The sequence below is a fragment of the Eumetopias jubatus genome, unplaced genomic scaffold, assembly GCF_037043125.1.
Source record: "Eumetopias jubatus isolate StellerSeaLion01/CBP00866 unplaced genomic scaffold, mEumJub1_p1.0 scaffold_1, whole genome shotgun sequence".
In the NCBI taxonomy this organism is placed as follows: domain Eukaryota; kingdom Metazoa; phylum Chordata; class Mammalia; order Carnivora; family Otariidae; genus Eumetopias; species Eumetopias jubatus.
The window spans coordinates 78,008,568-78,023,576 of record NW_028274807.1 but is presented as its reverse complement, the minus strand read 5'-3'; the positions used below and the strand labels follow the sequence as shown (position 1 = coordinate 78,023,576).

The 15,009-nt window shown below is 46.1% G+C and overlaps 1 protein-coding gene across 3 annotated transcripts in view; it reads left to right on the top strand.

Annotated features, from left to right (window-relative positions):
* LPP (LIM domain containing preferred translocation partner in lipoma) overlaps positions 1 to 15,009 on the top strand; it is a 653,705-nt gene that overhangs the window by 59,803 nt on the left and 578,893 nt on the right. For all 3 annotated transcript variants that reach the window (XM_028101192.2, XM_088025061.1, XM_088025065.1), the window contains exon 2: positions 6,746 to 6,865. The gene's annotated coding sequence lies outside the window, so the exon portion shown is untranslated. The remainder of the gene's footprint in view (positions 1 to 6,745; positions 6,866 to 15,009) is intronic.

Sequence of the window (15,009 nt, the reverse complement as noted above, 5' to 3'; positions counted from 1 at the left end):
ATTCTCACAAGAGCCTAGCTATGTAAGTTATGATTGTTTCCATTTTACAAATGAGGAAATTTAACTTCATTAAAAGGAAGTGACTTGCTCAGGGTTCTGTACTTAATTTGTGGGGAATCCAAGAATCAAGTGTAGGTTTTTTTTTTGATTCTAGGACTCCGGTCCTGTTCTCCATGTTCTTTTCACCAGGTAGGGTACTTGAGCTCCAACTAGGGCCTGGAATTCGTGTAATGAGCTGTAGGGACTGTTCTCAAGAAGGTCGGAATCTACCAAAGAGGTATAGAAGTTCTGACCTTCAAAAGGGCCAGTGATCCTCTGTGCATCAATCAGAAGGGACCCAAAGATCCATTATTCCTGACCCTGTCCCAGATCCTGGAAGGTTAGTACGTTGCCTTAGCACTGAAGCACAGAATTCCAAGTAGGGCTGAAACCACACTGCAGTTGTATTTTGAAACATTTATTATTTTCCTAGTATGTTTAGCTGTATGTCCCTGACTGTAAATTTATTGATTTCGCTATTGAGGAGTAAAAACTCCCACCCTGGTACCCGGCTTATCATAGCCAGACAGTGATGCCTCCCACTCTGCGCTTCCTTGAGGCTTTGGCTCACTCGTCCCTCAGAGAGCCACGTTCCCTGCCATTTTCCAGACATACCCTGCTTTTTCTCACCTTCATGCTTTAGCTCATGCTGTTCCCTTAGCCTAAGGTGATCTCTCCCATCTTCCTCCAGAGAACTTCTCTTCCTCCTGTGCACTTCTGCACAGAGGCCACCTTCTGATGGAGGTGACCCCTGATCACCATCTACTCTCCACCGTCCACACCTCCCCACGCTAGAAAGGATCTCTCTGCTAACTCATGCCATTGTGGGCTGTGGGGCAATAGAGTATAACTCTGTGGTGCTTATGAGCATGGGATCTTCATTCAGATCTTGGCCCTGACACTGCTAGAGGTGTGGTCCATCAGGTCAGTTAATCTGCTTGAGCCTGAGGCTCCTCATCTGTCAAATGGCTATAAATAGACACAGTAAGTCATAGCGTTGTGAGGATTTATACCGTTATCTGTGCTACTTCTGTGGTTAGGCACCGTCTCCTACTTTATGTCTCGACTCTCCTTTCTAGACTGGGAGCTCCTTTAAGGGCTGGAAGGGAAAAACATCTTGCCTGTGCCTTTAACAAATGGGACCTGCCACAAAGGCTCCTTTAAGGGAAAGATTCCAAAGGACCTAACTGTGTGACCTCAATGCAGGCTCATTACTCCTTGGAAGCCCCAGTCACATGGTGCCAGGCCTGGACGGGAGCGCTGAGATAGGAAACTTTGGGCACACGCAGTGTGTGCTGGATAGGCCTCTGGCTCCCGCTTGGTAACAGGATAGAGGCTGGAGCCTGTGTGCCCCCTGTGTTCTGATTCACCAAGTTGGGTAGTGCCGGCATTTTGCTGAAGGCAGAGTGGAAATCCTGCTTGGAACATGAGACTTGGTTTCTTTTCTGGGTCTTTTCATGGAGGGGAGTTGCAGATTAGAGGAGAAGGTCATTGGAGGTGTGGGTTTGGGCCACCTCTGAGAGCTACCTCCTCCTTTGACTTCTCTGTGAGTGGGGCCACGGAGAAGGGGTCCCTTTGGAGGGGGGAAGCTGTCCTTTAGACACCCCCTACCCTCTCTGTGCTTAGAAACTGACCGTGGAAGGGGATTCAGTTCTTAAAGGGGGAGCTCTGCCATTTAACTTTCTCTTGAATCATTTCCCAAAATGTAGTACCCATGAGTCTCAAGGTCCAAGGGTTTTAGCCTGGCACACTAGGTCGTTCCTGTCTTGGCCGCAACATTCCTTTTCAGCCTCGTCTCCCACCGCATCCCTCCATGTGCTCTGCCACTGGCCTCACCAGATTAGTCACTTTCCCTAAGAACACCCTGAACTCTTCCTTGCGGCCCTTAGCACATCGTGTTCCCTGGGCCTGTTTTCTTCCTCCTCACTCATGGAAACCCTCTTGGGTGTTCAGGCTCGGTTCAGAAGTCATGATCTGCAGAGTTCTTCCAGACCCTCAGAATGACAGTGCGTGTACGTGTGCTTTGCACACTTTTCATTCTGTCTTACGTATTTGAGCCTGTCCCCGGTGAGCCTAGGAGCTCTTTGAGAGCTCAAGGCAAGTCTGACTTGGCACCTACACCTGCTAGGTCCATACGCGGCGCGGTGCCTTATTAAGGACAGGAGGTGCTAGCAAATGTCTGTTTTGAGCACCTGCGAATGCAGGGCACATGACATCGTGTCAGCTACCAGTTGTGCCAGAGGGGGTGTTGAGAAGCTTGTTCTAGGGTTACCCGCGGTTTGTTTGATCATGAGCCCAGCCATTGGAATTCTGTTGAATTGGCTTGATAGCAGCTCATTGCTAACCCTTTCTCAGGCCTGCTTCCCACATACCCAGCAGAAGTCTGCTTAGTGCCGGGACTTGGAGCTTTCTATTTCACTTAAGAACGTAGAGCAAGGTGGAAGTCAGGGAGGATTCTGCTTCGAATGTGAACATTTTTTAGTTTGAAAGTTCAGGCTTTGTTTTTGTTTTTGTTTTTTTTTATTTTTTAATCCCAGAGCTCCTTAAAATGTAAAAACAGGGGGAGAGTTTTTTAGTCTCTTTCTGCCTCTAGAGTTGTCCATAGCAGAGTTGTAACTGCCAAGTAAAAGAACCTGGGTCATGGAGCTTGATTTCGAGGGCTTGGGTTCAAGTGTTGGCTTTACCATTTGTCAGTCCCAAAACCTTGGGCAGTTGCCTGACCTCTCTGACCCTCAGTTTCTTTAGTGGACAATTAGGAAATTGTTCTTATAGGGTTGTTGGAAAGTTTAAATGAGGTTTTGGACATTAAATTGGGATTTTTCTTCCTGTGTGATTCATGAATTGGATTTGAAGGCCATTTTTTTCATTAATTTTTTTTTTTTTTTTTTTAGTGTAGTCGACGCACAATGTTACATTAGTTTCAGGTGTATAATATAGTGATTCAACATCTTTATGTGTTTGTTATGCTATGCTCACCAGAAGTGTAGCTACCATCTGTCACCATACTCGCTATTACAATATAATTAATGATATTCCCTATGCTGGGCCTTTTATTCTGTGACTCATTCATTCTGCTACTGGAAGCCTATACTTCTGTTCCCTTTGGGCCCACTGTTCCCCATCCCCCTACCCCCTCTACTCTGACAACTATCAGTTTGTTCTCTGTATTTTAGGTCTTATTGAAGGCTATTTTAATTAATTAATTTTATTTTTATTTATTTATTTTTAAGATTTTATTTATTTATTTGACAGAGAGAGACACAGCAGAGGGAGTGGGAGAGGGAGAAGCAGGTTTCCCGCGGAGCAGGGAGCCCGACGCGGGGCTCGATCCCAGGACCCCGGGATCATGACCTGAGCCGAAGGCAGACGCTTAACCGACTGAGCCACCCAGGCGCCCTGGAGGCCATTTTAAAATAGCAGTTCCAAAAAGTTTGCTTTTGAAGGAAAATGCTTGGTTATGTAAGTTTGCCCACACATGTTTTATTTTATTTTTTTCAATGACAAGTGAATTTTCATATAGCACACTTAGGGAGCATACATAGCTTATAAGACTTCATTATAGTCCACATAAGTTAGAGCCACAGAATCATAAGCTTTGAGAAATTATGGAAGCCTTGGAAGACAAGGGGCTGACCATTAAGGCGTGCTGGGATTGGAATCCTGGGGCATGATTACTTAGACCCCGATGGGTAGTTGGTATTAGTCCTGTTTTGCAGACAGGGAAGCTTGAGCTCAGGGAGGTTAAATAATCTACACAAATCCTGTATCCAAGCATTCAGCTTCGTCCTGTACTCATGGTGGCCTCTAGAATTCCTTTCCCCTTCCAGACGTGACGAGGCCTGCCTTAGCTTCGTGGATCCTTTATCCTTTCCCTGCGGGAGCAGCCCCTGATTCTGGACCAGATAGAGCAGTGGAAATCGGAAATGTGGTTGTCCCATAACTTGTTTAATTAATCTGGAAGAGTGTCTTTCCTGTTCCTGCCAAGCATCTGCTCATTTTGAGCTCCTTTGACTACTCATTCGTCAGCCTGTTCTTGTTCTCCCGTTCGGAGAGAGATTCGCCATTGCCCGTCTCTGGTTTTGAGGTCAGGAGTGTATTTGAAGAGGACTTCATATTTCCTTTTAAAAAATTACAGGTGGAAACAAACTGAGTGTTGCAGGAGGGGACTTGGGTCGGGGGACGGGGTAACTGGGGGATGGGCATTAAGGAGGGCATGTGACGTGATGAGCACTGGGCGTTACACACAACTGATAAATTACTGAACACTACATATGAAACTGATGATGTACTACATGTTGGCTAATTGAATTTAAAGTAAAAAGACGGAATTACAGGTGGAAAATAAAATTCATTGAGTATTTCCTATCATCTCGTCCAGACATGGGGTGGTGGGAAGAGACAGCACAGGGCGGGGATTCGGAATCATGGCTGTCATACTGAATCTGTCACTGACCAGGCAGGGGACTTTGAGCCAAGCCCTCCTTTTCCTGTCAGGACCCCAGTGTCTTCCCCTGCAAAGGGCTGAGGGCATTCCGAGGTGACTCCTAAGATTTTAAAATTCTGCATGTTTTGTGGTGTCAGAACCATCAGTTTCTGCTGAGCTGCCTAATCCTGTAGCTGTTTCTTTGATACTTTTCAATCTTTAGGTTTAATATATTCAACAATGTATAATTTTTTAAAGGGAAGCTTTTATAGACACTTCTGAAATATCAGGGTGGGGGGGATAAACGGATGTTAAAAAATAGAAAACAACCAATTAAATAGTATATAGCATGTAATTCTCCTTGGAAACTTACCACGAAATTGAGGAGCACTTTAACAACTGGTAATTTAAATTGCATTTGAACTCTGCTAATGGTTTGTTTGCATGGGAACTTCAATCATTTCACAGTGGTTCTTTAGCAAAGCTCCTTGTTCTCTTTATGGAAAAGAAGAAAAAAAAAATGGAGAGAAGTCCACGATGGAAGAGGAGACCACTGTCCTTTGGGTGTGGAGGGAGCCGCCAGGTGTGTGAGAGATTGCCCCAGGGTCAAGGTGGAGAGCCTCACCTTCCAGTTCAGAGAGCTAGCAAGTCCGACGCCCTCTACTGCTCTTGGAGAAACTGTTCTGATTTCCATCTCCCTCTGCAAGGAGAAACTTAGGTTTCCTGGGGCTTGCGGGGCGAGCGGTGTCTTATGAGATTGTGCTGTCCACGGGTCCGGTGTTTGCCTCTGCATACTCCATTCCTCAGCAAGTGTGAAATGATGCCTTTCTCATGTCAGTGGAATGGCATTGAGAATTCTCATGTCCTTGAAGACCACTAGGTCTCATTGCTTTGCCGGGCTTGTCTCGATTATGTGCCATTTTCCTGACTTAATTTCTTTTTGCTGTCGGGCTATCCTGACAGCCCTGGACCGGAGCCCGGGACCATCTGCCACTAACTGTGGCTCCTGGAGTGGCCACCTCCCTTCTCTGGCCCCAGCTTCTCCCCCCGTCAGTCGGAACGGTTGAGGCGGGTCATTTCTTTCTTTTTTTTTTTTTTTAAGATTTTATTTATTTATTTGACAGAGACACAGCGAGAGAGGGAACACAAGCAGGGGGAGTGGGAGAGGGAGAAGCAGGCTTCCTGCGGAGCAGGGAGCCCGATGTGGGGCTTGAACCCAGGACCCTGGGATCATGACCTGAGCCGAAGGCAGACGCTTAACGACTGAGCCACCCAGGCACCCTGAGTCGGGTCATTTTTAAGGTTCCTCCCAACTTTGGGCAGATCTGAGTGTTTGAGGCCTGAATGAGATAATATACACAAATCAATTTCATGGTTGGTTGAATAATGTTTAAAATGACAACAATGAAAATGGGAGTAGTGGTTTTTCTGGTATGTGGGTTCCTCCTGCATATACAAAGCATGCATGTTGTAACAGCCACTGCTTTGGAATACTCGTCTGTTGGAATATGTACTGCATAATCCTTAGCAAAACAGTAATAGGTTTTAATGAAATAAAACCTGTAACGAGGACTTATCTGGAAGCGTCAAGATTGTCCAGCTCTCTGCTGCTCATTGGCTGTCCTTTTTGCAGACAAGGAAACTAAGCTTCAGAGGGGTCACTCAGTCCCACAGTTAGAAGTTTGTCTCCAAACTCATTTTTTCTGGTCTATTTTTATTTGTTGTTCAGATTTTGCTATTAATTTTTTCTTGGCTAGAGTGTGAATATCTAACTATTGATCTCTTTCCCCTCTGTGATGATGATGAAGCTGTTTTCTCAGGAGAGCTGGGGTGCCAGCAACCTCCTTTCAGTGATTCTGTGACAAATTGGTGCAATAGAAGTGCCAGGAGCTGACTGGGGGCTTAGCAGGTGTAGAGGGAAGCCTCCAAATTTGTCAGCTTCAAGCCTGGCATCATTTCTGGTGTGGCCTAGTCAGTGAGTTCATAAAGCTGGAAAGTTCTAAAGCTGGCAAGATCCTAGAGATTTGTTGTGCCTTTTTTTTTTTTTAAGATTAATTAATTTATTTCTAGAGAGAGGGGTGGGGGTGGGGCAGAGGGAGAGAGAGATAAAATCCTGAAGCTGACTTCATGCTGAGCACAGAGCCTGACTCGGGGCTTGGTCCGAGGACTCTGAGATCATGACCTGAGCCGAAATCAAGAGTCGGCCACTCCACTGACTGAGCCACCCAGGCACCCAAGATCCTAAAAGATTTGTAAGCAAGCTCCTTCTCCCATTTTACACAGGTGGAGACATTGAGGTGCAGAAATACAACTGAAGACAGAACCCAGTCACCTGGTTCTCATTTGAGGCCTTCTCTCATTGGTCTCCTGAGCACTCATCAGAGGGAAGCTATTTTTCAACTGGTGAGTCCTATGAAGAAGAGAAGACTTTTTTCTTTTATAATTAATGCATATGTTTAATGAGTTTGAAAATCCATGGTATCGATTGAACGTGTGGGTACTAACAGCTGGGGTAGAATAAGGACTAGAGAAGAACCACAGTCTTCTTTCTTTTTATCTTGAGTCGATTTCCTTGGCAATGGACAAAATAGAACAGTGCTCATAAAATGTATGGCAGGACTCAGCTCTTGGAAGGAGACATGAAGAGGAATTGGAAGAAAATTGGGAGTAGTGATGAGTCTGTATTGCTTCCTTCTTTCTTCTTTGGCGTGGAGGGATGCGTTCTTGAAATTGAAAGCCCAAAAGGAAAATGGCAGTGAACGGTGTTATGGGCGTTTGCGAGGAAGGCAAAGTTATATTGTTGAATGGTTCTTGTTCACCCCCGTATGTGATGCTGCTGCTTCTGCGATCTCATTTTATTTTCACCAGAATCCTTTGAGGTGGTAGGGGAGGCTAGATTGCTCAGGCAAAGGGTGTGAGCCATTGTCTTAAAGGGTCTGCTTGAGTTCCACTGGGATCCCATTCCACACTCAGGAAGGGGAATGGCGAACAGGTAAAGAAAGCTTTCCCTTGTGTTTTGAAATACTTCTGAGTTTGGCTGGTAGAATAGAACATCGTGTTCTCAAAAATAGGAGTAGTGAAAAGAGTAATGTGTGGGCCACCCTTGGCTGGGCAGAGATCTGAGGCAAACAACGGGAGAATTCTGGGAAAAGCTTCCATTTAAAATTTGAGACCCGTGCTCTCCATCCTGAGGGCCAGTCCCTGTGTGCCCCGAGCACTGGCTGTATACTGAGTAAATAATACGCCTCGCCATGTTTAGGGCATAGCAGATGCTGTAGTGAGTGATAAAACCTAACTTCATTTAAAAGCGTGACAGAGTTTACAGTTACATTTTGTCACTGTTTCTTCATCAATGTATCTTAAAAGAACAACTGACCTTCTGTGTGCCAATCGATAACTGACCTTCTGTGTGCCAGTCGATCTGTGTAAGATAAAAGGCTGACAACCATTGCTTCGACTCTTAAATACCTTAGCTTGTTCAAATTTCACACATGGTCTTGAATGTTTTGCCCCCAAGTGTACGCTTTAGGAATCAAATTGTGAATCTTTGTTACCTGCTCTACTTCCTGGGTTTTTTCAGTGTTTAAAATGAAAATGTGATTAATATGAAGACTTTTACTTGGATTAAAAACAGATAATCAAACATAGTGTGTGATGACAGAGTGGGAGAGAATGCCTAAGCGGGAGGAAGCTGGAAGACACTCAGAAGTTTTCATTGTCTCTAAGCTAACTGTGAGTCAACAGTGGTTTGTGTCTCCTAAAATGCCACTGCAGCCTTGGACCGCATGAAATAGGGTATGCCCTCTAGAACGGGGGGTGGGGGGGTGGCGGAGATCCTGCTGGAAACCGGCAAGTCCAGAGGTAAGGTGGGCTTCAGGCCTAGTTTGAACAGGACTCGGCTCTGCTTCTCTGTTAGCACTACTTGCTCTGCCTTCTGTGTGTTGGCTTCAACCTTGGAAGTTTCACCCCGTGGTCATGAGATGTCTGCCTGCTGCAGCCCGGGCTCTAGGCCTCCTCTTACCACTCAGGGGGAAAGAGCCTGTTTGCTGTGTCCCCATGGCCTTGGGTTGCTGTGCATTCCCGCACAGTCACTGAGGCCAGGAGGCCGGGACTGTGCTAACTGGCCTGTGCACTGGGGTCTCCTCTGGAATTGAGTCTGAAGACAGTCCCACGCCAATCTCATGGCAGCTCCATGGCGGAGAAGAGTGGTCCCTCAAAGGATATCTGGGTGCTGCTAGGAGGGGTGGTGAGAAGCCTTCTGCTGTTTGGGTGACCATGAACTCTCTTTCTACCTTCCTAACAGAGCTCCCCTAGAGTGTCGGCCTTTAGTCCTTGCTCCGTCTTCTGAGAGGGACATGACATTAGCCAGCTGGACTGTCTACACAGGAATGCTGTGAGGACCGGAGATGGTGTCCCACCGGGAATGGTTACGGGAATGAGACTCCACTGGAGAGGGCAGGAGGCAGGGTACACACGATGCTGGCCTTTAAGAATATAAAACCTGGTCAGAAGAGGGATAGCATCTCTCCTAAGTTCACAAGTGTATCTCAGGTCTGGTGGGATCTCTGGCACATAATAGGTGCACAGTGCATTTCGTGGATAGCAAGATTGAATCTGAAGGTAGGGAGTGTCCCTTTCTCCAAGGGCTTTCCATTAGACACTGGCCATTCTCTGTTGGAGAGTTTTATTAATTATTTATTAAATTAATTAATTAATTATTTTATTTTTTTATGTTGGGGAGTTTTAGGAAATCTAGCACTGATGAGGCTGCCTGCATGTCTCTGTGAAATTGAAACAAATGACTGGTAGAATGAGTCTTTTGGGGCCATTGTGGCTTAAGAAGTTTGTGAGTGCATAACAAGGCAGTGAGGTACAGTGGGATGGGGTGTCAGAGGTCTGCCAGTTATTAGATGTGTACCTCCAGAAAAATAACATACCCCTGCCTTCCGTTCCCTCATCTGGGAATTAAGAATGATAATCATTGTGCTGCCTGCCTCTCTTGTTTGCTTAGAGCAGATGGGTTGATAGATGCCAGCCTGTTTTGCAGACTGTAAAGTATGGTCCATTTATGATAGATTATTACAGTTGTTGTCTTCTTAACTAAAGAAAAATGAGACAGTGTAATGTGTCGTCCCCAGCACCATGTCAGCTACATGGTGTAAGCTCAGTATATGTTCTTCCTCCCAACTCTGCAGCCTCATCATCCCCAGGACTGGATGGGCACTAATTTGTCCTCAGGCTTGGAAAGGAGCTAGATCCGGAACCTTGTGTAATGGTAATGGTTGACATTGAAATGAAATTGTGTACTATTATTACTTTTCATATTTGATTTGGCTCAAGGTAGCAAGAGGTGAAAGGAGGTAGAATTGGGAGACTGAAGAAGTCTCCATGCTTGAGCAATCCCTTAGAAGTTACAGTCTAGCTGTTCTGCTCTTGCTTTGTTTGATTAGATAATCACACCTTCTGCTCTAGGCGTCACCGGCCCAGTGGGAGTCAGGAAGGAAATTATTTCCCTCTGTTGATACTACTGTACAATTGTTGATGGTAGCCAAGGACTTTCATTTTTAATATTTCCTCTTTGGTCCTTAGAAGGATCAGGTATTAGTCTGTGCCGGAAGCAAAGCGATGGCCACTTCCGCCAGAGGTGAATGTCTTGGCTCCCTACAATTACTCGGTCAGGTGGTTTCTGGGCATGTGTGACCATCTGCTGAGCCAGCTTGCATTGCTTTTTATGTTATTGCTTCAAAAATACAAAAGGACTTGCTGAGTCTGAGCAGGAACCCATCCAGCCACCTAGGGCTCTGTGGCTGTTCTGTAACCCAGGGATGTCTTGGAGGAGATGTTTGCTATCCATGAAAGTTCAAGGTAGAGCTCTCTCTCTCTCTTTTGTTTCCTTCCTCCTAATTCCATATTCTCCTCTGACCTCAGCACAGTGGAACTGTCTCTGTTCTGTGTTGCTCAGGGCCGTGGGAGGTCAGAGGAATTCTCAGGTTCTCCTCAGATTCCTGTGTGGTAGGAGGGGTCTGATGCCTAATGGATGGGGCGCCCCATGAGTACTTGGTAGATTGCCGCCAAATATCTACCCCTGGTCCATAGACTGTGTGCTTGTGCTCTGCCCTGACCTACTGTTTGTCTGGAAGTTAGTAAACCTCAGGGTCTTTAGGACACCACCGTGAATGAGGCACAGTTCCTGACCTGGAGAAGCTTATAGTCTAGTTGGAGAGAAAGACATACACATAAGAAATACACATTAGAAAGAAAGATATTGTTTACAGCACACATTTATTAATCACCATATCTGTTTCAGGCCTCATAGTAGGTGCATGGGAAATGGAAGTTAAGTTATTGTCTTAGATCTCATGGGGCTAACTTGAAAGGTTGGGAAAGTGGGAAGAGTTGGGAGTATTGAGGAAGGTTTCCAGGAGGAGGGGATCCGATCTCAAAACCAGCGAGTGAGCCATGGAACCTTATAGCACAAGCTCAGAGTGCTGGCAGGGTATGCCTGTGCACGTCATCTGGCCCGCTAGAGCTGGACAGGTTCTGAGGGTAAATGTAGCCGATAGCACAGTATGGCTGGGTAGGTAAGGACTCTCTCACCTTCCAGGTGTGGTTCCGTCTCCAGTTTATTTCCTGTCAACATGCTGTAGCCAAAAGTGTCATGTTGACTTAGAGCTGCACTGACATTATTTCCGTGGTCCTCTCTGTGTGGCCAGAGCATGCCTGGGTATGTGTCACCAAGTGGGAAAGTGTCTCTGCATTTGGGGGGGTGGGGTGGGGCAAGGGTTCCTCCCAAGAGTTCCTGATAGCTAATCTCTTGCGGTCTACTTCCTAGGCCTGAAAAATGATGGAGTTGGTAGGGACCAGGACTGGGCCTCCCCTGTGTGGCTGCTATCTTTTTTTTTTTTTTTAAAGATTTTTATTTATTTATTTGACAGAGAGAGATACAGCGAGAGAGGGAACACAAGCAGGGGGACTGGGAGAGGGAGAAGCAGGCTTCCCGCCGAGCAGGGAGCCCGATGCGGGGCTCGATCCCAGGACCCTGGCTGGGATCGTGACTTGAGCCAAAGGCAGACGCTTAAGAACCGAGCCACTCAGGCTCCTGTGGCTGCTATCTTTGTTATCTATTGCTGCATAACAAACCCCAAACTTAACACTTAAAACAAGGAACATTTATAATCTCACACTGTCTGTGATTCGGGACCTGGCAGCCGCTTAGATGAGAGGTTCAGGGCCTCTCCTGAGGTTGCAGTCTAGGTGTTTGCTGGCCTGCAGTTTCATCTGAAGGCTCAGTGGGGGAGGACCCACCCCCAGGCTCTGGCAGGATTTATGTCCTCACGGGATGTTGGACTGAGGGCCTCAGTTCCTTGCTGACTGTTGACTGAAGGTGGCCCTCAGTTTTTTGCCATGAAGGCCTCACCATAGGGCAGCTAACAACATAGCAGCTGCCTTCTCCCCAAGCAAGTGAGCACGAGAGAGTCCCCCAGATTCTTACAGCCTTTATGTAACCTGGTCCTGGAAGTGGCACACCTTTCCTCTCTGCCTCATTCTATTTGCTCAAAGCAAGTCACTAAATGCAACCCACACTCAAGGGGAGGGATTGCACAAGGGCATGAATACCAGGAGGTAGAGTTATAGGGGGCCGTCTTAGGGACCGTCTACACAGATGCCCTAGGTTACATGGCATGTATGAAGGTGGGAGCATGAGTTACATGGAACCTGAAGAAACTCAGCACACTTCTGTGGACCAGCCTTACTTGAAGGCTTTTGGGAGAGAACTCCATTTAAAATCTGGATATAAGCATTGATCTATACCTGCACAGAATGCAAACGTGGCCTGGCTTTTCAGAGGAAGAACAGAAGTTTTCAATGACTGCTGTGTCCCCATGCCTCTACATTTTTACCCTCCCTAGCAGTTAGAGCTACTTTGACAGAAGTGCTTGGATGTTCTTGCTTGAGCTTTTGCTCTACAGGTGAGATACCAAGACCTAGAGAGGGGACAGACTGCTTTGGGGCCACAGAGCCGTCGGCAGCCATTGGGGGGCCCTCCAGAGTCTCCTTTGACCCTGGCCCCACTGCTTCTTCTCCATCTTTCCACACTGTCTCTGCTTCAGAATCAGTCCATACCAGTTTTCAGCATGTTTTCTCTGCTTTTTACAGCTTCTAGCCTGTCCCAGAAACTGATTAGGGGAAAATAGGTTGAAATTTGGAGTCTTGAGCCTTCATGTTGTCCCTTTAGTTAAATTTCAGGGTCTCCATCTCCTGTTGGGTCGTGCTGTGTCCTGAAAAGTTGCATAAATCAGTGTTACTTGGCTCAGTGTGTCTCTGCAGTATGAATAACATATGTATTAAGAACAGTGGGCCGATACACAACATTGCTGTGGGACTGACAGGATCAGACGTAAAACCTCAGCCAGTACCTTCTGTCTGGCAGAAAGTTCTTTTCTAGAGCATCGGTTACCCCCCTTCCCCCCACCCCCACCAACCAAACTGTCTTTTATAAAACCAAGCCCATCAGTCCATTTTATAGAAGATGGCAGGTTCCCTTAGAGTCTTCTTTAACAATCCTAAAAAATTAATGGAAATGGAAGACTGAAAATTATGGTCAAGCTCATTAGGAGCCCTGCAGCCAAAAGAAGGAAAGCCTGCTTGGGTCAGTAAGACTGTCACTGGCCAGAATGTTAATACTACTCCCCCCGTTCCATGACCCCTTTTGACTCTCAATATATATATATATATATATATATATTTTTTTTTTTGTATTATTAGTGCTTTCAAAGTGTTGCTTGTCTCTTATTTAATTTTTACTGAAAGTCCATAACAGGAAATAGTTTTAATTGGGTGAAGGCAACAAGGTAGAACAGAATTTGGAATAAAAGGACTCTTCATGTATCAATTGCCTGATCTTAACGGAAGTCACGTAATCATTTTTTTAAGTGGTCTCCATATTTGAAAAACGGGTGCAAAGAGCCGCTGCCTTGGGTTTTGTTGTGTTCACAAAGCAGCAGAATGTATACAGAGGGCCTGCCGAGTCCGGGACTTAGTACATAGTTGGTGCCCATGAAACATTAGCCTGTGCTCTCCGTAATAGTCTGTAAGTGCTGCAAATCACCCTCAGTTCTGCACTCTGTCAGGCTGTTTTCTCAATGCGCCCCCTTTGCCCTGTCCCCTTGGCTTGGACCAGACCCTCAGCATTTGCATGTGTTGTCCCAGAATAAGTAAAAGCCTTCACGTTTATAATTTTGCTTAATGACCCCCAAGACATAAATACAGACATCATAATATGCTCATATTTTCTGGTATTTGGGAATATAGTAGCTCTGAGAACAAAATACTCACACCCTGTGTTTCATGAGCAAGGCCTTGGGGCCACCAGGACTTGAAAAGTAAGTGTTGCTTTTCATGACAAGATTGTCTGGTCCAGAGAATGAGCTCCGCTTGGCCGCCATCAGCCACCTCTTCCTTTGTACGTGGAAGCTTCTCTGGGCCTGCCTAGCACTGACCCTCTTTGGCTCCTCTTTGGACTTCTATAGGATGACATCACCCCCCCCCCCCGGCTTCAATGGCGACGGGCTTGAGTTATATCAGTTATTAAAAATGATCTAATATTTCCCTTTTAAATCTAGGGCCCTGGCTCGTTCTATGATTAAGCTAGTGATTTATTTATAATACGGTACGAGACGGCTGTAGCCACTCTATGATGTAATCTAAGAATGACATGAAAACAAAATAGGCTTTTACATAATGAAAGTGTTCCTGTAATACATTTTATAGCAAGGCTTTTTTTTTTTTTCCATTGAGAACGGAGAGAGAGTCTTTCCTTTCCTCCCACTCCTTCCTTATCTTCTTTTCCCATTTATGAGTCTTAAGGCCTTTAAGTCAATTAAAACACACACACATACACACACACACACACACACACACACACACGCTAGCTTTGGAAACACCACACAGACTTGGTTTGCTCTTCTAATCTTGTCTTGTCATCTTCTTTGCTCCTCTCCTGACGGCCGCCATGGTGTCATTATGGCTACCGCTCTGCCCAACTGCCTGTAGCCTCCCGTCAGAGCACAGCTGTCCTGACCCTTCCATTGCTCGTGCTGTTCCTACTACTGTTAACTCCTCCGTGATCTTGAATTTTCTCCTGCTAAAGTCAGATACACTGCACTGGGTTCCTACAGATGGCAGACTTCTTCAGGCCAGCTAGGATGCACCTCTTCTCCAAGCCTTCTCTGAAGCTTCTGTCTCCTACTTAGAAGCCCTTTCTCTGTCTTTCTTACAGAACTCCATGCAGTGGCAAGCTCCCCATCCCCATATCAAGGCACGTTCGCAGTGTATCAGAGTTAGAAGAGAAGTGACTTAGGGGAGTGGGGAAGGAGCCTCTGAAGTTCTGGTTCTGCCCTTGACACAGTCATGGGGAGGTCATGGTCCGTCTCTGAGTGTCCATTTTCCTCCTCTGAAGAATGAATGGTTTGCAGTTCATTTCATGTGGCCACGTGGGAGTATTGTTGGTAGTGGCTCCTTGAGGTGATGTGTGTTGAGAAGGATTC